The sequence below is a fragment of the Nannospalax galili genome, unplaced genomic scaffold (assembly GCF_000622305.1).
Source record: "Nannospalax galili isolate Female #2095 unplaced genomic scaffold, S.galili_v1.0 scaffold284, whole genome shotgun sequence".
Taxonomy (NCBI): domain Eukaryota; kingdom Metazoa; phylum Chordata; class Mammalia; order Rodentia; family Spalacidae; genus Nannospalax; species Nannospalax galili.
The window spans coordinates 318,151-342,575 of NW_008354281.1; the positions used below are offsets into that span (position 1 = coordinate 318,151).

The following is a 24,425-nucleotide window of genomic DNA, read 5'->3' on the forward strand; positions in this document are numbered from 1 at the left end:
ATAGGTTAATAAAAAATATATATATATATCAGTGCCAGGAATGAATTCCCTCTCTAGAAGCTGTTGACCACAAGTCCCATAGTCCCTCAAACAATACTGGTCATTGCCCCTGTTCTTGGTTATCCAACAGAACTTAATGGTAAGACCCTACAAACCTACAAATTGTTGAAGACGTTACAAACATGAGGTGTAGAACAGACAAGGAGATATCAAGCTGGTGCTGACTTCAGAGCCTCATCTCTACACAAGCTACTCTAAGGAAAAAAAAATCATCATCATCCTTACCCTGTGAACTATAATAACAACTGACCTGGCAAGACATGCCCATTATTGCAATACTAGTGCAAATATTGTAGGGGAAACCAACCACTCTTTAATTGGATTTAAGATTTACTTCCTAGAATGGAGTCCATATCAACATTAATATCTGGCTTAGGAACCTGAGACTAGACAGGTCACAAGACATAAGGGAGAGCATAATACTGTCTACTAAATAATTATTGTATTAAACTGACATCTAATGACTCATTGTAATACTTATAAATTAATACATCTTTTAACTCTCACCAGAGAAGTTTCCTTATGCAACAGATGGTGATTAACAGAGAAACCCACAACTGGCCAACAGACAGAGAACAAGAGGCTGCAGAGCATTTACCGCTGAATAGGACACCTACATCAAATGTCTGCTCCAAAGACTCAGGAATCATTGCAAAAGAAAGGGTGGAAAGACTGTAAGAGCCAGAGGTAGTAGATAACCACAGGAAATGGAGTTTTACAGACAGCTGGTCAGTTACTCATATGAACTCACAGCAAAGGTGACAGCATGCACAAGTCCCATGCAAGTTGAAACTAGGGGAAAAAAATCCTGGCATAGAGATGAAGAAGTAGGTAAGAAGCTCTAACCCCACCTAAGGAAAATTGTTTCAACAGGTGACTGCTGGAGGGGAAGAAACAGTCCCTTTCAAGCATGGGACTCTTGGTAGTTTAACTGGCCTCCAATGGATAGACCCACACTGAAGGATACAAATTAGACTCTATAGGCTTTATTATATAGAGAGGGTGGGGACAATGGAAGGGAATCTAAATAACATCAAATTATATGAAAATTACAAAAATAAAAAATGTAAAAAAAATTGGAAACTTTTGCAATGTTTGTAAGATGTAAGTCATTTATATATTAGATCTGTAACAATATGACCACAGATTTCTAACTCTGGATTTCCGCTTGCAGCACATGGCTTGCTCTATGGAGGTCCGTCTTCTATCCTTTACATGTCTCATCAGAGTATTTCAGCTGGAAGCTTTGTCAGACAACATCAGTATCCTCTGAGCATGCAGAAATGCAAACTGCAAATTTAGCATCAGCATTCTACGTAGAACAAAGAGAGGTGCTAGAAGGCACTACACAACAACAGATTTTTCTGTTTTCTATTTCAAGAGTAAATATAGACCTCTCCTCTAAATAGACTCTTGGGTCTCTTTATGCATCTCTATTCATTGCCACAGAACCAGAGCCTTACAAGCTTTTCCTATTTTCCCACTTTACAGTAATAATCAATAGCTTCTTCTTCTCAATAGTTGTTTGCTTATGATGATAAGAGGAATATTTGCTTTGTTGAGGGGACTATTCTTGTCAAAAATTTGTCATAGTATCATAAAAGTATTAAAGAAAATGGGTTAACTGGGCCACATTTTGTAAACTGTTTCTTGTTTTCCAAAGACATCTAGTTTTAAAGTTAGAAAGAGTTGGGAGAAATTTTAAATTTTCAAGTAAGCATTTAAACAGTGATGAATTTATTCCTCCTGACTTGTGATTCTTGCAAAAAATAAATCATGTCTTACAATTTATTCTGAATTTTCAATAGAGTAGAGAGCAGCTTGGCTTTCATCAAGTTGCAAACTACATACTGTGTTCTTCACTATGATTATCTCTGAGTGGTTGACAGGAGAGGACTGCTAAGTGTACCAGCATGTAGCTATTCCCACACTTGCCAGACTGAAAGAAGCCGTGACTGACTTTCAGTTAATGTCTATTCCAAATTCATTCCAGGTTATATGATTTTATATTGCATGCTTTGTCCTAGAAAGTAACTGAGAGTTAGCATTATTGATTTAGAATCATTTATCATAAACAAAATTCAATTTGATTAAGCTTATTGTTTTGAGACTGTAGAAACAATATTTCTGTGGTATATGGCTATTGGTACATATTTTTCTGGTTGGGAATTAGCACAGATTGAGATTCATATCTGCTCCTAAGTAGATGTGCTATATTACTTCATTATCTCATGTTTAAACATTGAAAATAGCTAGCACAAACACAATTGTCTAGTTTCAATTTGTTGGCAACTTTAGGAGGCAAAACCAGATTAAAATATAGTCATAGGTTGCAGTTCCACTTGGCATCAAAGGGACACCAAGTCAAACTCCCACCTCGACAAAGAAAAAAAATCATTGGCCAATGTCCTAATGTAATTAACTGTGTAGTAAGACTCACATTTTCACAGAAGATCAGAAATCTATTCTGAAGTGATGATGATTACTGTTACTCTCAGAGTTTTGCCATCTCTAATAGCACAGGGAGCCATCAAACCAGCACTGTGTTCAATTCCTCACACCTACCTAGTGCCCAGAACCTCATGTCACTTGAGTCACATGGGCATGATAACAAAACAATTGCAAAAGAACAGTGCCCTTACAGTGAGGAGAAACTAAGAGCTGCACATGAAAATCACTTAGTTTAGACTCGCTTGGTGGGCTGCAGGCACTGAACTTTTAAAAACTTCAAACAACAATTCTAAGATTTATCCAAGGTAGGAAAAAGAAAGCTTCCTGAGAAATTCGTCTTCCTCCCAGGATCTTAAAATTCCTCTTGAACTGCTTTTCTAGAGCCCAGAGAATAATATCAAGTACCAAGTAATTATCAACTTTTAAGACAAACAAGAAATGAGGTTTCAAGATTGATCCACCAGTCAATGTCCTCAATATGGTGAACAAAATATGTAGGAATACAAATCTATTTCACTCCAAGAATACAACATAAGATTCTTATACATGTAATGTATTTGGAGTCAAGTCTTGAAAATCATCTTTTTTCTTCTTTTAAAGTTAAAAGAGTATTCAAATTCATTTCCATATCTAAATATATCTGTATCTAAATATAAAAAAAGCTTTTGGGTTATTTAGCAATGTTTATCACACTCCTCCTGTCTCTGAGACTCATCTCAGTCTGTAGTTTGGAAGATATCCAAGCCAGTTTTCTCATACAGAAAAAAAAATGGTTAGACTATGGCTTCATGTACAGGGTTATTAAAAGAATCCAAGAGATAATGCCCATTAGAGGTCCCAGTAGGGTCCCTAACCCACAGTGACCAATTAATCTAAGATAGTTTTAAATTTTGTTCTTCACCTTATTAATCTTTTTGTAAAATTTTTTATTGAATTTTTGTGTATTTCATATAGAACATCTTAATCATCTTAATACCCCCTTCCCCATTGGCACCTTCTCAGAGCCCCCCAACTGGATTTCATGCATTATGTCATTTGTGGTAAGGTCTATTGAGTCAAGTTAGTGTCCCCAGACATCCCTCAGTGCAAGTTCATTCACTGAGGTTTAGTCAGCCTATCTAGAGTCCCTCCCTTTAAGATGATCAGCTCTTCCTCACCCAGCAGTAAGCAGCTGCCAATAATTCTTTGACTAAGATTGGGACCTGATGCCCATTTCCACAGTTCTTAAACATTAACATATTCCAGGTTAGCCTGAACAATAGGTATCAAGATCTTTATACCCCATATATTATATTGATTTTGTTGTTGTTTTTATATTTATTTATTTATATGTGAATTGAGGGGGGGTATGTGCACGCCACACTGCATATTAGAAGTCAGAGGACAACTTTCAGGTATCAGTTTGCTCCTTCTAACATGTGGGTCCTGAGGAAAGAACTCAAGTCAACAGCCTTATTGGCAAGCACTTTTACCCTCAGAGCCATCCGCCTAGCTATTATTTTAAAAGACGATTAATTCACTGCACATTGATCAGTATGAGTTTCTGTGTTAAGCGAATGTGAAGTGCTTAGCCCTAACTGGTAAACCTATATCACACCCTCTCTTCTCAAGGCTCAGGGATCATTGTGGAAGAGGAGTAGAAAGATTTAAAGCCAGAGGTGGTGGATGTATATAAGGAAATTATGTTATCTGTACACAAGAAGGAAGTTGCACATATGACCTCACAGCACTTGTGACAGCATGCAAAAGACCTGAGCAAGCCCAACCAGACAAAATCTAGTATAGATAGAGAAGACGGTGCAGAACCCTGGGCCCTGGCTGATGATTTTTTTGGCAGTTAATAGCTGCTGGGAGAGGGAGAATCAGTTTCCTTGAATGGTGTGACACCTGGTGGGTTGACCAGGTTCCAAGGGATGGATCCACAACCAAGTATATTTGGGGAACACAAATTAGATTCAACAGCCTTTTGAAAAGAAAATAATAATAGGCAATATGAAGTTGCAGCGTATTAAGGTGGCGATGGGGAAGGGGTCTGAATGTAATCAAAATACATTGTAGGAAATTCTCAAAAATATTTAAGGAGATTAATTCAAAGCTTTTCCTGGAATATAATGCATTCTGTTCAAAATAATTAATGGAATACAAAGCTATTAAAAATCATGCAGAAAAGGTAAAACTTCTTAATGTGTCTAAATGTTAATATAAGGAAAAGAGAATAGCTAAAATATGTCCTTATTGTGACCACTGACAAACACAAAAAAATTGAATTATTTGATTGTACTCTTATTTTTTTTATTTAAGTACATTTTTAATTTAATTTAATTTGCATATTTTATTTTTAAAGGGTTTTAAAATCTCACAATTTGTGAATGGCAATTTTCATGCATTGACACAGTTCCTTAAAGGCTTCCCATGAAAGAATAGCTCAGGCACAAAACATTTGACTTTATCCGGGCAGGCATTTATTTCCAACTCTTTTCTCCTATATCTCCCTTAATAGAGAGAGGAGAGACTTTTTCTAAAACATATACTATAAAGTTTAAATGTTTTTAACTGCAGACTACCTATCCCCTAAATGTTAGACCTGTCCTTAATTTTACAGGTAATGCCATTGTTTCGTGAGTGCCATATCCATGGCTCCACTTAAGAAAATGACTAAGCCATTTTTAATCATCTTGCAACTGATAAATAAACACCAATCAAACTATAAATTTCAAAATAGGAAGTTCTAATGCTTTTTGTTCTAGTCCAGTTGAATTTCTACTAATTTGTTTGTATATCAAAAATGAAGCAAAAACAGCAACAAAGATAATATAAAAAACTCTGATGCTGTGCTGCAGAATTAGACAAGTGTTCTTCACACTGGGACCCCATATTCTAAGTTGCTCAACTACAGTTTATTAAATGTAAAAGAGCCTTAAAATTCCTGCATTTGCTGTAAGTGATTCTAATAATGACAGACTACTTCACAAGCACTTAATTAATAATGTCAATCAAAGTTTTCCTGAGATATCAAATGTGAGTCCACGATATACACAGAAGTGGGATGAAGGAATAGGTTACTTTAAAATTGACTTTGTTTTATTTCTGATACTCCATGCATTATCAAAACTGTATAGATCCAAGCAAAACATTCCTATTCTTAAATTACAGAAGCATTTAGCACTCATGTTATTAGCTTTTTCATAAATGTTCTTCAAAAAGATTTATGCCACTAATCAGTTTCAATTATAGTAGAGGAGGAGAGCCTTATCCTCATTTTTATGATTAAATGTTTGTGAAATAATCACAGAATCTTCAGTGCACATTAACTAGGTTATAGGTCTCAATCAGCTACTCATCCTCACAAGAACTACAAACCATATTTATATAAGTAAAAAAATACATAAGTTAAATGAACCCTGCCAAAATTGACTAGTAAGCTATTTTCATATGTCAAAAAATTTATGAAATGCACAGAGCAAAGCTAGCTTGAAACTTCTCAAATGTTAAAATAATTCAAATTATTTTAGGGAATTTATTATAGGCCTAATTCATAGAATGGTGAATTACTTTCCAATGGACCTTAGAACTCTCTTTCTGCCATCTTCAGTGAGTAGCTTTCTGCCCCCACTGAAAAGCACCCTTTGAAGTTGAGGCTGAGTATACCGCTCAGAACGCAAATCTAAAAGAATGCCCATGTGTATATGTTCCTTCTATTTCTAAAGGTGTGCATGAATAATGTACAAGAAACTTAGGAAATGTATACTCAAATAGACTTTCTCTCTTTGTAGATGATACCACACCCATATAAGGAGGAAATATGCTGAAATAAATGTCTCATGTTTTTAGTATGATTTACTCCAAAGTATAGTTTCCTGCATATAAATTAGTTCACAGTGCCAAAAGGAATTATTCTGGGGAAAACACCTATATCACACATTTGAACTGAGACATTTATACCTGCTTGCTGTGATATAAATTTGGAAGAGCAAATAAGTTCAAGCAGGAAATTCACAATTTGAGGGATACTGTTTCAGTCTTTTAAAGAGAAGATGCTGATTTTACTACCTAGAACACAGAGGAGAAATTCTACAGTTTCCCTCTTCCTCCCTTCCCTTCTTCTTTCTTTTTGCTTCCTTCTCGCTCTTCCTCCTCTCCTTTCAAATCATACATTACACATGAAAGGAAGGGAGAGAATACTAGGAGTGAAGGCATAAGAGTTGTTTGGTGAAAACATATTCTTAGATGTAACAAATGTTCTTTACTTCAAACTTTTATTTGAAGACTTTATATTAAATGGAGATGAAAAATGTTATAGAAGTGAAATACCCTTTATAGCTTCATTCCATAGAACTAACAAAAGAAAAAGCAATTTTGTAATAGCTTTTTAAAACATAGGAAGAGGCTTTTAGAATTTGTGAGCTAGTATACATGGAAAAGATTAAACTAAAATATGCAAGTAAATATTATTAAAGCTGTAATTTTCTGTGAATTCTTGGAAATATGAATTCTCATCTTTAAATTTGTTATTAAGGTAGAGCTCAACCTGCTTGATATTCAGTTTTGACCCCATTAATGGTATGTTGATACATATATGTGTTGATTATAGCTAAAAACAGAATAATATAATAGAAGCTAATTTCTACATCAAGAAGGTAAATGTATTTGTGTTCTTCTGATAATTCAGCTAGAATTCCTAATCTATTATTTGTCTTACTCAAGCCTTGGCCTCTACCTTTTAACCAAAATGACGATGGCAGTGAGCAGTCTGGTGCTTTGCTGCTGACCGCTAACAGCTCTCAGAGCTTACAGGCGTAGCTGGGATATAGAGTCACTCAACATTATTTGCACAAAGACAGTTTTAATGAAGGAAAAGAGATTTTTTTAAGTTAACAAATAAATATCCTTATGGAAACTATAAAATCAATGAATGTATTTTTTTCATGTTTTAAGTAATACCTGCTAGCTGCCTTGCCTTTTCTTTGAATAAGTAAGTGAATTAATGTGTAGAGGGGAAAAAAATCAATAGAAAGCAGTTTGCATTGGGATCTGTGGACCTATTGTTTCCTAACTTAGACTTCAGACATTTAAACACAATTTTTGCATAAAACTGACTAAATTGTAAATAACAATAAGAATCCTTCTTGTTGAAATTCAATGCTTTGATATACTTTATATGGCACTGAATAAATATAATTATAATCTATTTGTTCAGATTTTATAACCATTTATGAGCCAGTAAATAAATTCAATCTCATAGATAAATTGCTTTATACAAGAGTTAACTGTACCAGGGAAGCAAACCCGAATTTCCACTACCTAGTAACATTCTTGCTCTGTTTTTGGTATCTCATCTTTCATAGACACTTAACTGTTTACATGTGAATAATTTCAATCCATTTGTACTTAATAATTTATATAATTGAATTAAACACAAATATTTACTATTTTTTATAAAATACATGTAATAAAAGTTAAGAGAAATTTCAAGTTATAAATTCCTGAGCTTGAGTTACTAGCCCAAACCTATCTACTACTAATCTTCTGAAGGAGTATAAGTTTGAGAATAAAATATTTACCATTCGCTGTTGCCTTGGCTCAGTTTGAATTGCATACATCATGCAGTCTTCTAAAATGTGTTCGTCTTTGCCAGAAATGGCCTGAAAAAGAAGGATACTAATTTCTATTCTAAGTTATACCACAAAAAGTATGGTTTTGCTTTTATCTTTCTTGTTGCAAAATTATGGAGTGATACCATCCTCAAAAATGAACCTTACCCTCTCTTCTGCTAATGTGTCTGCATAGATACAAAAGTGGTAACATTATATTATATTATATTCTGGGTTTAGCTTTTAAAAGAAAGCATACAAAACTAATAAAAACAATATAGTTAAAATATCTTAGATAATTATCTAAATTGTCCATGAAGCTCACCATTAGTCATTTTCCTTATAATGCCAGAAAAGGTCCATTTTCTTTAAATACCAGATAACACTGGTGGATCTCTAAAGACTTGAAACATGGTTCTGTAAGATGCAAGAACCAAGGATGTAACAGAGCCAAATATCATTCCCAGGCTTGTGTTGGAAGGTGTCTACATTACTAAACATCTCTAAGTCTCTCTGTTCTCCATCTCTACTCCCTGTCCACCTCTCTCCCCATTCTCTCCCAACTTGAATAGCTGTTTGATAATCTTTCTCCTTTTTCTCTTTCTCCTCATCCTCCCCCCACCCCTGCTTGCTTTTGACAAAATTTTGCTGTTTTGCCAAGAAGCCTATTACCTTGAATTAAAAGGATCATGATATCAGGCCAGGTCTGACTAACTGTTGCCCAGGAAGCAGTAAAACACACAGAATGAACTTTGACATTAGAAGTGGATGAATTTTAATTTCATTTTTTACCAGATACATCCTATAAGTAATTTCAACACTTTGTCAGTTTCCTTGTGGGATGTAACTTGTAATACCACCTCAAACCACCCTTAAGGATTAACTGAGAAACCATTCATTTAGTCTATCATAGTGTTTATCAATAAATGGCAGCATTAATATCAATAATTAAAGTAATGACTCTTTAAGGCTTTTCTTAAAGCAAATAACCAAGGGTGACAAAGATCAGTTTGTATATATTGTACCAGGCCATCAATCCAGCCTAGCCTCTGATAAACTACCATGATCCTTGTGCTCATATTTATCAACCTGTCTTGTCATCTCAAAAAGTTAATAAGCAAAAAGTATGGAATATGCTTCTACTTTATTTATTAATGTTCCTACCTTTAAATTCTCCTAACTTTTCGTGACAAGAAATAGATTGAAGTACAATGCTCTATTTTGGTCTGTCTTTCTCTTTCTTTTTCTTTCTTTCCTTCTTTCTTTCTTCCTTCTTTCTTTCTGTTTATGAGTGATATGCTTACATGTATGTAGGTGCACCCGTATCATGCAATGCCTGAGGGGGACAGAAGAGGACATCAGATTCCAGATATGGATGGTTGTTAGCAGGGGTGCTGGGATTCGAACCCAGGTCTTTTGCAAAAACAACAAGTGCTCTTAACCATTGAGCCATCTCTCCAGTTCCTATTTTGGCTTAGTGTAACAGGCAAAGGGAGATACAACAGATTTTTTTTGAGACTTTATTCTGGAGATGGAGAGGTTTGTGGTATTATTTAAGACACAAATTGTCACATTTTCTTTCTTCCAAGTTAATGGTAGTGACATTTAACAAATATCTTTATTTAGGGAGTACAAGTTATTATGAATATAATTTCACTAAACACCCTTGAAATAGATCTAAAAAAAGTCTAAGAAGTCTAAGTTTTCTTATTCTCTACAATTATTGATTTTATATGAAAGCTGACATTCTCATGTGCACACCAAGTCTAGGTAAAATTAAGTTTTTTTAAAACCCTTCAAATGAGAAAAGATGGTAAAATGAACCCATTAAGATTAAAGAGGCAGGACACAAGACAATACCTTGTAGATCTAATGTCTTTTCCCAAGGTTATAAGTGCTTAGAAAAAGAACATTTTACTTATAATATTAATGAACTAATTATTTAGACCCTGCTACTAGAGTTCATAGTATATTTTTAAATATCTAATTACTGGCTTTGAATATAGCATTGGTTCTCAATTGAAGACAATCTAGTTTCCCAGGAAACATTTGGCAATGACTGGAGATGACTTTGACATCCCACATTTTAACTGAGTTTGGGGAAGGTAATTACCAGCGGGTAGAAGTGGGAAATGCTTTTCAACATTCCACATTGCAAAGAGCAGCTCTCACAGCAAGAATTATCCAGCTCAGCAGGCTTATCTGAGATCCAGAACCCAGGAATAAAGCCATGAAGTTGCAAAGAATATGTTGTGTTGGATTTTCCATTCCCCATCCATCCTGTCCCCATTTTTTTTGGCATAGTACTTTGTACTCAGAAGCCTCATGATTTCCTAGGCATTCATCTTTCATTTTAAATCAGTTGCTTGTGGTTTCTACTTACAGAGCATGCCATAGTTACTCCATTTCTAATGGGAATTAAATGTGTTTTGGAAACTTAGCAAGAAACATGCAAGCTTTCAGTAAAGAAAATTTGTGGAAAAGGAAAAAAAAAAAAAAAAACTGAACAGCAGGCTTCTTGTTTCTTCTCCCCCAAAATGGCTTTAGTGGATCCAAAATTGGAAGTGTGAATCAAACTACTTTGTATTTGAAATAGAAGCATTTGGGGAGAATTGGTATAATGCCTTCAGGACATGAAATCTTCACTGTCACATGATCACATATTTAGAAATGTGATGAAGTTGAAGACACTGTACCAGCAGGAGGAATCGGTTAAAAACTTTAAAAACTGAAAAGTAGTTTCATGGAATGTGTGCATGGTTTCAAGTCAGCTTGAAACAGGCAGATGAGCCTAACTACTTGTCACAAACCCACTGACTTTCTTAACTTGTTAGACAAGACAAAGGAGAACTTTCCATCAATTTCTTTGCATTAGTTGATCTAAAGGAGAATGTAATTTGACACCTTTCAATTAATTTGTCTCTTTTAAATCCAGTCAAAAAAAGAAGTATAACATCCCCCAAATCTACAAAAGTATTCCCCTACTTGAGTTTAAAGAAGTAAAAGCCTTTAGTCATGGTAAAAACTACTAGAAAATCTCCAAATGAACCCTGCTTTATCCAACTAATCATTGCTAATGTTTCCATTTGTGCTATGCAGTGTAGTAATGTGCTACATGTTCAACTAAGTGCTTGACATGGGTCTGGTCTCAACTGAATCCTGCTGTGAGTGAGATGTGGGAACACAAAGGTCAAGCACTGGCTTCCCAACATCCTCATTTTGATTTTTATATTGATTACATGTTGGAAACAAAAATTTTGAGTTAAATAAAATAAACTGTACAATTAGCTTTTTATAGTAGATATTTCTTTCATTCTTTTCAGACCTGTTATAAGACTGAATTCCAAGTAACATACTATGGGATGCAGTATAATTCACCATTAAGCAGAATATATCTCGGTTGTAGCCTTTTTTTTTTCACTATGATCAAGTTGGTTTAATTTCAGGGCAACAATGGTATTCAACATAAGCAAACCAATAAATGTAGTAATGCACACTAATAAAACCAAAGATAAATATCACATGGCCATCTCAACAGATGCAGAAAAAGCATTCGATAAAGTTCAACATCCTTCATTATAAAATCTCTGGAAGAACCCAGGAATAGAAGGACCATACCTCAACATAATAAAGATAATAAATGGCAAACATTCTGCTAAATGGGGGAAGACTGAGAACATTTCCTCTTAAAACAGCAAAGAGATAAATATAGTGCTTGCGATCTTTTATTTTCTTTTTTCAAAGCTGGCTGTTGTTCATTTAGTTATTTTTTTAGAAGAAGCATTTCATTACAGCTTTAACATACTCAATAACAGTTTCCATAGCAAAGATACATCTTTTTCAAAAATGGCTATAAAATTTTTAGATTCACTGTTGAATACAGTTATACAATATTGAATTCAGTATAAGCCCTGTAAGATGTTGTTTCTTACAGAAAGACTCACTGTGTTTGCTAATAACACTGAGATATTGGCACATGAATCTCTCTCATCTATATGTATCTGATTATTAGTCATAATTGGTTGCACTCAGATCCTTGGCACCTGTGTATGTCTATAAAGTCATCAGATAGATTTCAGTGGTAATGTTTATCACCTCTACTAATTAACATGACATAAATTTTTATACTTTCTCCTTAAATATAATTCATTTTTTTAATTTGTTGATTTTGTGTGTGTCTGTGTGTGTGTGTGTGTGTATCACACAGAACATCCCAAACCATCTTATTCAACTATACACCCACTTCCCAGATGGCACCCTCCCATAGCCTCCCTTCCCTAACCAGAGCCCTTATACTATATTATCCCTGCTACTGTCTGCTATGTTGTTGACAACCCCCGCCCCCGCCAGCCATTTCCCACTGCTTGTCCATCTGGTGAATGTAGTTAGCCTATCTAGAGGTCTCTGTTTTAAGAAGGTCAGCTGTTCCTCATCTAGCAGCAATCGGTTGTCAATATTCCTTTAGATAAGATTGGGGTGTGCTGCTCATTTTCCCAGTTCTATGCTGGGTTACTATCTGGGAGTCCTTGGGCCACCCTGGCCAACAACTCAAAAGAAGGTATCTCCTACTTGGCATTGTTCCTGTTATGTAGCCTTTAGCTATACACATGGACTCTTAAAAAATTATATTGGCCCCTTTAATCTTTGGTTATACTTTCCTTTCGGGTGTTTAAGGCTATACAGTTGGCGCAGATAAACCAATTTATTTTTACTCTTAAGGTCGTTTGAGGATCTGTTCCTCAGGGGTCACATGGGCTTGGGAGGAGCCCCTGACTCCTTTCTTTTACCAGTTCTGTCTGTGAAGATAAGTCAAAGGTCCTACTCAACCATGGCTGGCTTTGCTTGGAAGCATGGAGGAAATGATTCCTCTGTGTTGACCCTCCTCTTTGTAGACTGGACACTGGTTCAAGTCCATCTCGTGGGGTTGTAACCTTTTTAATTACAGCAGTTTTACAAATCATTCATTTACTTAAATCTTCAGAATTTCATTTCTTGTTTTCTAATACATATGTGATCTATTGAATCTACAAAGTATCATGGTTTGTACTGTGCAAAGTGAGTGATTGCCTGCTGGTTTATCTGAAGTGATTATACTGCATTCGAATTAATCCTGTTAATAATAATAGCAGTAGGTTTTGGACATATACCATACAGTAATCAGCTGGATCTTACTGTTGTCCAATATGCTTTAATGAATGTGTGTACATGCAAATGGAGGCCAAACCACTTCAGTTATCATCTTCAGAAATGTTATCCCCCACCCTTGAAACAGGTCCTCTCACTGACCTGCAGCTCACCAACCAATCTGGGAAATTCCTAGAAAAGTAAATAAGACACTATCTCGCACAGAGCCAAAGCTGAAAATCACTAGCAATTCAATTATTATTTTTCATCTGTGCTTGAACCTTGGGGTGATTTTTTTACCATCTCACATTTTTTTAGCAACCGTTTCCCATCATACACCGGATGCTATTTGTTGTTCCTCTTCAAAACTGTTCTTTCTCTGATCCCAGGCCCACTTTCCTACAGACCCACTCATTCTTTCAACTTCGGCTGAAGTATGACATAGTAAGTTCTCAACTTGTCCCTATTTCCCCACTGGGCTATTTGAAGCTAAGATGAGTACAGGATTTATCTTCTTTTCTTTCAAAAATCTCCCTGGGTTTCCCTAAGTCTACCAGAACAGGATGTAAACAATGCTTCCAACTTCAACAGTACTTTTAAAAAATTGGTATTGCTTCCCAAACTTCCTTGGTTATTCTGGCCCCGATCTTAATTCCTCTTTTCTGAAAGGAAGTATGTGTGCCACAGAAATGAACATTCATGTTATGTTTGCTTTCTTAAGATCACTTTGCCTTTTCTTCTCAGACAGACCATGACCCGTAACACAAAGGAAATGTGCTTTCCACCTTCTCTTTACCCTCCCAAAACACCAGCTCCTGATACAGTAAGCAGGTTGTAAATACACACTGGTATGTCAATGATTAAAGCATTTTACAATGTAGAAAAAGACATGGATGATATTTATAAGAGAGACTTGAATCCTAAGCTGTGTTCTTGATTGGTGAGGTAGAAATAAAGAAGATAGACTATTCCTTTTTGATGATAATGTTTAGTCTAATATATTTTATGTACCTGGCATATATTTAAGTGCACTTATGCATGCAATGCCTGCAGAGGCCAGAAGAGAGCATCAGATCCCCTGGATCTGGAGTTACAGATGGTTGTTAGCTGCAATGTGGGTGCTGGGAACCGAACCCATGTCCTTTGGAAGAGCAGCTAGATTTCTTAACTGCTGAACCATCTCTCTAGCCCCGTTTATGATGTGTTTGTTGATGTAAGTGCTAGTGGTTTGTCACATTATACATGAAGAAACTGAGATTTATAGGGAAAACATAAGATATCCAAAGTCACAGCTGAGCAAAAGTTTGAATGAAGGCAACCTAGATTCCACGCTTCTAACTTCTGTTCTGTCTCACGTCCTAAGGAAGTGATGGTTGTAGATATATCTGCAACGTGAAATGTCTTTAATTATCATTCCAATTTGAGACAATAGTTCTAGGAAGATATATCTATATGAAATTTAGAAATAAAAGATCTTACATTGGGGCAAATTTCACAGTACAGATCACAGTACATGTAAATTTCACAGTAAAGATCAAGGAGAAATGGAAGATTCTCAGAAGAGAATATAGTACAGATATCAAAGCTATTCTAATATGTAATTTGATAAGTTTACATATTGACATTTCATACTATGTGACCCTAGACCAGTGCTCTATAAACTTCTTTAACCATATGCAATTACTGAGTCACTTATACCCTTCGTATTTATAATCTGTTCTCTATTATTTCATATGACAGTGCCCTAGAAGAATTCATATTATAAGAAAGAATGGCTTCACCATTTCCTTGTTTGCTTCTCCTTGAATTATTAGCATTAAATTCAGTTTGCTTTTCTTTGCAGGACACTTCTCAACGCCATTTCAATATGCTGTGAGATTAAAACTATTCTAGATTATCTGTGCACATGCAAATATGCAGTCCATTACAGTACATTGTAGATGGAAAAAAGAAGCAATCTGAGCCTGGTGTCACAGGCCTGTAAATTCAGCCATTTGGGAGGCTGAGGCAGGAATACCACAAGTTCAAGACCTTCCTGGGTTACAGAATGATTTGAAGATCAGCCAAGGTTAATTAGCAAGATTCATTCTCAAAAATAAATAAATAAATAAATGTATAATTAAAGGGAGTGTGTTTATATAGTTTATATAACATGCATAAGGCCCTGGATTAAATACCCGGTAAAGAAAACTATATTAGGAAGCCTCTGTCTAAGCCTACATTGCGAATCTCTCATTCTTGCTGCTTTTTCCAAGGCAGCATGAGTCACCACCTGATTTAGGAGCTAAATGAGGGTACTTGTATCATTCCATATGCTAAACATCACAACTTTTTATTTACAAGTTGCTGTTCTAGTATTTTCAAGCCCAATAATTTCTTTAGCAGCTCCCCATCCTAATGGTGAGCTTCTCTGTGAAGTTCACCCACAGTCAACTTTCTCAGGGGTCAAAGGTCCCTCATCATGCTCATATTTCAGCATTTGATGACTGGACAAGCCTGAGACCAATTCTGTACCAACACCCTGTGTGGTATAGCACTTCTGTTCAAAGCCCATTAGCCTTTCCCTTTCCAGAGTCCAATCTTCACAGCTAGTTTCCTCAAACAATATCCTTAGTACTTGTTTATTTTGGCTTTCTACTTTCCTACTAAATCCCTTTTAACTTCAGCTTTTCCCTCTTTTGTCTTGATTCTTATATATAATATTGAAAATATCATAAGTGAATATAAGTAATACCATATCTTAAGTAAAATCATGTAGATCTTTAGGTATATTGATTTATGTTCTCTGCACATTATCAGAAACTTTTTAAAAATTTACTTTTATGTGTATAAATGTTTAGTCTATACATATATAGGTGCACCTGTGTTGTGCAATGCCTGTAGATGTCAGAAGAGGGCATTGGATCCCCTGGAACTGGAGTTTTGAATGGTTGTTAGCCACCATATGGATACTGGGTCCTCTGCAAGAGCAGCCAATGCTTTTAACTGCTGAGTCATCTCCTTAACCCTAGAAATTTCTTTCATAATACCCCAAAATTCATGTATTTTCCACTTCCAATCTCTGTAGAATAAGGATGTCTCTTTCATTTGTAATAATTAAAAGCAGTACCAGACTCAGGATACTCAATGAACACTTGCTTAGTGACAAATAAGTTAGACAATGAAGTCAAATGGTAATGTTAAAAATGGTAATTTTTATCAAGTGAATAGAAAAATTATGAGTGATTAGATGTGTTTGTTTTCCTTAGGTTATTGCCTTTTTATCTCATTTTTATTCCATCTAAATAACTTTACTGTCTTTCTTAATCTTAGAGGTTTGCCTATGCTTTGACAGATAATATCTTATTTTATAAAGTCTCTGAATACATGCAAATATATTCTCACTTGAGCCGTAAAAAAATAAACATTGACATTGAAAATGGATAATATAAATATTAGAATATTAGACAACATCTATGGACCCCAGCTGGAATATTTGAGAAAAGATACAATTCTAACATAGTTAAGTACACAGTTCAGAAACACTCATTTCTCGAGACACACTCATTTCTCGAGGATATGTAATTAATGAAATAGCTTTACCTGAATTTGTCACTTCTCAGCATAGTGCCAAAAGAAACCATTTTTTTAAAACTATGAATGCAACGTTTTTTAAAAACTCATTTAAAAGGGGCTGATGCGGCTCAGTTGGTAGAATGCTTGCCTGGCATGTACAAAGTCCTGAGTTCAGTCGCCAGCACTACATAAATCAGATAGGTGATACACAGCTGTAATCTTAACACCTGGCACATGGAGGCAGGAGAATCACACATTCATATCATTCCTATAAATAACTTGGATAACTTCTTAACTAGCAAAATGTGGGTTGTTTTATTTTAAACTTTCAATCATTGTGAAACTATACCTGTACATTTTTAGTTAAATAAGTCAATTCAAGTGGGTAATACCAGACTGTGGCTCAAATTAGGTATATAGTGAAGTCATTTCATCAGCACTATTTGGCTAATTGGCTCTTTGACCCACAAACATTAGGATTTATGTAAAACCCTTTTCTGTCCTTCTCCATCCAACATTTATAGTTTTGCATGACAAATGGATTTTACTTATTATTTTTCTTTTATGTGTATGACTGTATTGCCTGCATGTATGTAAGTGGACCTGTGTCATGAGGTGCTCACGGAGGACAGAAGAGGCCGTCAGATCCCCTGGAACTGGAGTTACAGACAGTTGTCAGTTGCCATGTGGGTGCTGGGACTTGAACCTGGGTCCTTTGAAAAAATAGCCAGTGTTCTTAACCTCTGAGCCATCTCTCCAGCCCCAACAAATGGATTTTAATAGAAAAGTTTAAAACTGATTTTGGAAACCATTGCATAGAACTGCTACATGAATTTAAATACCAATTAACTATTGTGAATATTTAGTTTGGACTTCTCATATGGCAATTCACCAGATTGCTCCTGATTTACATGAAAAGAGCTGTAAGATTTGGAAAAGAAAACTTTAAGTGATAAACAGAAATAGAAGAGAACAGACGAAAGGCTCCTAGGGTAGGGAGGCTGAATTGAAGAGCTCCTAGGGATCCAGTGGCTAGGTTGTGATGGGTACATTTGCTTTAGCTTTTTATGTATTAAAGAAAAAATGCAAACTGGTCCAGTATGAAATAAAGAACTGCTTACCAATAGCATCTTGGAGTCCTCAATGAAAATAAACAATGTAAATAAGCAGAGGCAGTGAAATGCAACGTAGGCCATAAGCTTTGGAAAATCCTTACCTCTGCCATTTTGGAGAACCTGAACTGGGTAATGCTGAGTAGATGTTTTATAGACTAATGCAAACAAGAAGCAGCAGACTGTTGGGTCATACATCATTGTCTACATGGATAACAGAAAATTTCCCTAATTTTCTCCTCTTGTCAAACTAGAAAACTATCATAGAGTGGACTTAAGGAAAGACTAGCTTTTGAAAAATAAATATGAACTCACCTATATCATTGAGAAAGTCAGTGGGCAAGATCTAATGGTCTCTATTGGGTGAGCATATTGCTCTTCCATGTAATGGAAAACAGGAGTCATATGTATATATGGGTGTACATATAGGATATATATATATATATATATATATAATATATATGATAGATAGATATGTATATGCTGGTACTTGAACTTAGAGCCTTGAGTCTTACATATGCAAACTAAGTATTCTATTTCTATTGAGGTACAATTCCAGCCCTCACAGATCTTAAAATGGTGTCCTATAGGTACAGTGGCATGGGATTGTAATCCCAGCTACTTAAGAAAATGGGACAGGAAAATCATGAGTTCAAGAGCAGTCTAGGTAACTGTCTTAGTTACTTTTCTATTGCTGGGATAAAACATGGTGACCAAGGGACTTATAAAAGGATGAATTTATTTAGCTTATGGTTCCAAAGGGGCAAGAATCCATCATGGTGGGGATGCATGGTGGCAGAGGTGGCTGGAGTAGAAGCAGAAGCTAAGCTCTCACATCTTTGAGCAGGCACAGGAAGCAGAGAGGAACTAGAGATTAGGCCAAGACTTAAGAACTCTCTAAGCCTGCCCCCAGTGACTTTCAGTGCTTCCTCCAGCATGGTCAAATCTTCTAAGACCTCCCAAAACAGTACCACCAACTGGGGACAAAATATCCAAATACTTGGAACCTCTGGGGGACATTCTCATTCAAACCACCACAGCAACTTAGTAAAAGCCCTTTCAAAAAACATAAAATATGGGGCTAGAGAAATGGCTCAGCAGTTAAGAGCACTGACTGCTCTTGCAGAGGACCCAGATTCAAATCCCAGCACACGTATGGCACAGCTAACAACCATCTATAATTCCAGTTCAAGAGGAATCTGACGCCCTCTTCTGACCTTTGCAGGCATCACATGGTATGAGTGCACTTACATACATGCAGGCAATACACTTATACACATAAAATAAATATATATGTTAAAAAAACATAGAGTCTTAGATGGGAGTGGATGTAAGCAACAAGCACATTGATTTAATGTGTGAGGGAACCGATTCTAATCTCCAAATGAAAGAGAAGTTTCTGACTGGTTGAAGCAGGAAAAGTCCATCTTAATTTCAGTAATTTGTCTCGGTTATTTAGAGAGCTGTTAGCTATGAACACATTTTTGTTTGTTTGTATGTTTGAGATGGGGTCTCCTATAGGCTTGCCTGGACAGAGGAAGACCTTGAACTATTGATTCTTCTGTCTTCAAAGACATTAAATAGCCGCTATTTGCCTTTGTCAGTTGAAAATTTTAGTTATTATAGGAACAGGTTTGACAATCTCAAGGAAATCAGAGGGAGTGAATTTGTTCTAGAATAAAACAAAAATAAGCAAAGGCCTTCATCTATTTCCTGTTTTGGTGCTTTAGCTTAAAAGTAGGATCAGTAAAAAAAAAAAATAATAGTAATGATAATCACAAGTACAAATAGTATCCTCATTTATACTAATACCATTCAAAATTCTTTGCATCACATTTGGGAGTCTATATAAAGAAGATGCATTCTAGTGGTTAAAGTTATTGAGCAGAAATATATTATCAACAAATAAGCCTTAGAAGGATACAAAGTCAAAGAACTGGAAATGTTTATTAATCTCTTTGAAGGGCTGCTGCAATTAAATCATGTGGATGCCTCCCAGTTGGCGAGAAGACAGGATTGCTCAAAGGTTTCAGATTGAAAAGCCTCACACAGCTCTCTAGGCAAGAAGTTTGGCAGTGGTACTGAAAAACCACAAAGACAAATTCCAAATATTTATCATATAATTTGTATTCCGTGGCCATTCCCAGTCTCAATGGCAACAGTGGAAAGAAAAGGATGAAGTCAGATTACAGAAATCGCAGCCTGAGCAAGGACTTACATACTGAGTACGACACAGAAGGCCACAGCAACAGATCAGCTGTCAGCCTTCTCTAACAAAGCTCATTACAACAGGCAGTTTACCTTCGGGCAAAAATACCACCAGAAAACCTTGGGCTTGAAGGATAACCACAGTCCTCCTAATTTTTTTTAAAGTGTTATTTTCTGCTTAAACCTCCTCTGTAAATTATTTCCCAGCACACTTATTTCCCAGCACACTTTTTTTTATTGCAAGGAAGTGACTGGTCGATAGTAAAGGATAATACTAGAACTACTGTAGCAAAAGGAGGGAAGAAATGAATGCGTTTTCCATCATTAAGGGATCATATGTCCACTTAGTTTTAGTATTTATAAAAACAGTAATGACCTTTGGAAAAGGAATTCAAAGATTCATCTAAGAAATAAGAAAAAGATATGCAATTTTCATATGAACACAATTTTTAATTGTAAAGAAAAAATGTAACATTCTGGGTTAATAATATTTTGGCATGTTTTATGAGAATTTATTCTTGATTTATCTTAAAATACAGTTCACAGCCAGAAATTTAGCTCTATACTAATAGCAAATGACTCATGTGTTCATCCTATAGTAAAATGATTGCAATGTAATATTCAGTTGAAAATTATTTAAATAAATACCCCCCTGCAGTTTGGCTTGGTATTTGGGTGAAGTTCATTATGTACCTTTATTCTCCACGGCTATATAGCAGTCCTAACTGCTTGGACACCATACAAGGGAATCAAATAAGAGATCACACTTATTTCTACTATTACGGCAAACCACTTAAGTTTCTCTCAGTGTTTACTGGAGTTATTGGTAAGTAACAAGGGCTCAATTTATATTTGCTGAATAAATAAAACTCACTTAATTACAAGAAGTGTTGTGTTCAAGGTATAAGATTTGGTTTTAGTCAATTCTTAAATGGGGATTAGAAATAATAATTATTGGCTTCATCCTCATTTTATTTAGAGATGAATAGTCTTCATGTTTAAAGCAATATTTTTTCACATATCCATTACTGCATAATTAAAAGCCCCAAATGGAGAAGATGATTCTTAAGTCTATATTTATTCCACATCTTCCACATTCACAATCTGTTCCTATAAAGGTATTTCTGAATTTAGAACTTTGTGGAGGAGACGACTGACATTAGGGTAAGCAGAAATAAAAATGGCAATTTAGAGGCAAAAAACCCAGGTGTTTACTATGGGAACCACAACACATTGACTTTAACAAATTCACACTTCTATATTTAGTATCTCAAGCATTGGAAAGCTGGCTGCTCTCAAAGAATATTTAAATAAGATTTGTAGTGTTAAATTGTCTAATATTCCCTTGCATAAGTGTTTATTCCCTTACTGTTTATTTTTCTATGTTTCAAAATAGGTCACTTAAATCAAATATATATATATGTATATACATATATATGTATATATAAAGTAATGCATTATCCTGAGTTTATTAAACAAAATATAGTAATGTTACTGTGGTAACTATGGGAATTAATTAAAGTTTAAGTGCTAGTGTATTTTAAAATTAATCCTTGTCTAGAACTATTTTCTATTTAATACTAAAGCTCTAATAAGTGGCAGGAGGAAACACTGTAACAAGGAATCATGGGAATAGTTTTTGGAGCATATTCTTTGAATTCTCACTCAAGAGAATTGAACCCATTAAAATAACGAAGCTAAGATTAATATTTCATAATACATAAGATAAAATGTGTGTATGTTCTGTGGCAGAAAGCTTTTCAAGTTATACCAATTTAGAAATCATTATTTTCACATGGTCACTTAAAAATTCTTTTGAACTGCTATTCAACTCATGTTACAAGACCCCCAAACAAACCTAGCTTCTGTTTCTCCTGTATTGCATGTGGCTGTATCTTTTCATTATGTTCTATATCCAGGTGAAAATATAGAAAGTATTCTTAAACCCAGAAATCATTCTTGCCTATTTTACTCTCAGGATAGGAATAATCTACCCCCACCCCCACCCCCACCCAGCAAAGCTAATTATCCAGTGAGTGTATCTGAAAGGCAAAAGCAACTGGACAGTGACTGCAGGTGGAGACTGAAGGTTGGGAAGATGCTCTGGGGAGAGGGCATCTTTGTGAAAGCCCAAGATGAGATACATGCAATGGCTAGATCATGAGGGCACATGCATAGATTTTATCTCAAAGGCACTGGAAAGCATTGGAAGGATTCAGTTGCGTCTGGGGGAGGCAGAGTTGGGTGGGGTGAGCAGATGTTCACTTTAAAGAACCTTTTCTACCCACTATTTAGGAATGGACTCTAGTAGCAAGCCAGGTTAAGATCTAAGCAAAAAAGAGATAGGGGAGAAATTCACATAAAGATAATTAGGAGGAGACATGGATAGGACTTCAAATTGTTTCAATTTGTTGTAGAGGTATAGAGGAGAGCAGGGGCTTAGCAGGTTACATAGGCTTAGCAGGTTTCATAGGCTTAGCAGGTTTCATAGGCTTAGCAGGTTACATAGGCCTAGCAGGTTACATAGGTATACATGTAAAACTAGTAATTAAAGATGAGGTCATGAACCTGAAAGGGAGTAGGGACCACAGAAGGAGTTGAAGGGGAAAGAGGTAGGATAGAAATGATATAAATCCAGCACTCATGTATGGTGTTCTCACAAAGTAAAAAATATAATTTTAAAGTTAACAGAACCATCCAAGTTTCAGGGTCTGTAATGGTAATACGATTTATTATCTTAGAGAAAACAGAAATAAAGATATCTTCCAGAGGAAATGTCATGAATTTCATTAGGGAGAGGATGCTTTTGAGGATTGTTGGGGACATAAAAGTTGAGATATCCAGGTGAATTGTGGGATATCTTGGAATAGAGATATGGATTTATACCTGACCAAACTATAAATAGTCATTGAAGCAACTGGAAAAAGACATTACCCAAAGAGGGAAGATAGGATGAAGAAGTGAAATGGCAACACCAACTTTTAAAGAATGGGCTAAACACATATTGAAAAGAAGGAAAAAGATCAACACAAAAAGTGTAGTGTTTAAAAATGAGTAGTGTTTATTCCAAAGGCTGATAAGAAGTTAAGATTGGGTTGAAAACTAGCTATTAGCTTAACACAGAGGTAATCTGTGACTTTGGGACAAGAATTATCTGGTTGAATGGTAGGTACCTGAGTGTATTGGGTCATAGGGCGGGGAGGGTCTCAGACAGATGACATACCCAGCTAACTTTTCATCAGAAGTTTACTGATAAAGAATAGGAGCAAGCCAGGATTATGAGAACTCAGAAAGGTAAAGAATTATAGTGAGTCATCTACTTCATCAGGAAATGTTTCAGCGTATTTAAATGCTTGTGAAAATTTCTGGTGGAAAAGTATCTTGGGGTCATTTTTAAGACAATAATAGGTAATAATAACAATTCATACCCACTGAGATCTTAGTATATACTGGAAATCCTCCTAATTGGTATTAATTCTACCGATGTTCAAAGAAGCCTAGATATGATGATTCTACTTTAAAGACAAGGAAATAAAATCCTGCAGAGTTAGAAAGACTAACTGGATAGTTTCCTTTACAGGGTAGAAAAGGATGGGATTCAAAATTCAGGTAAAGGACTTTCCTGTGTACACGGGGACCAAAACTACAGGATGGGAAATGGGAGGGAGGCAGTAGAAGCAGTCATAAATTTATAGGTTTGGAGGTGGGAGACAGAAAGTTCTTTTGTACCTTGTATTTTGTCTTTTAATCAAGAGATAAGGGAAGCTACACAGTATGAAGGAGAGGTAGTAGGCTGGTAGGTTTGAAGTGCAAGGAAGGTTTAAATAGACACTACAGCGAACAGGAAGTATGACTAGAGATCATAAAATGATTATCAGGCATCAGTGAGTGCCTGAGCAGCTGGAGAGTGAGAACAAGCAGTGTTGTTCATCAGTGGGGCCTGGCTTCCCTCTTTGCTCAGCTTCAGGTCCGAAAAGAGGCAGTTCCACTAAGTCTGTCTGAGAAAGTTCTAGGAGTCAGGTGTTGACTCCACATTGCAGATACAGAAGACCTTGGAAGAAAGCCAAGCAGGTAGGAAAATGGGAAAAATAGAGGTATGGCTCTCCAGTGTATTGACATTTATTTGCACCGTCTTCAAAAGTAGAGAACAATTGAATCTAATTAATCAAGCAAATATGGAATGCATTGTGTCCAAAGGTTTGAAAAACATTATAGCACCAAGGGTGTTTATGGTTACTTTCTGTACTTCCTACTTAATCTTTCTATAAAACTAAAACAGCTTAAGATAGCAACATAAAATATCAGTTCTATTAGTTTTTAATAA

General features: G+C 35.7%; 1 protein-coding gene across 6 annotated transcripts in view; it reads right to left on the bottom strand.

Moving 5' to 3' along the window:
* LOC103748743 (protein SMG5) overlaps positions 1-24,425 on the bottom strand; it is a 122,274-nt gene that overhangs the window by 93,884 nt on the left and 3,965 nt on the right. For 5 of the 6 annotated variants that reach the window (XM_008851491.3, XM_008851488.2, XM_008851486.2 and 2 more), the window contains exon 2: positions 8,073-8,153. The exons of the other annotated variant lie outside the window; for it this stretch is intronic. The gene's annotated coding sequence lies outside the window, so the exon portion shown is untranslated. The remainder of the gene's footprint in view (positions 1-8,072; positions 8,154-24,425) is intronic. 6 annotated transcript variants of the gene reach the window in all.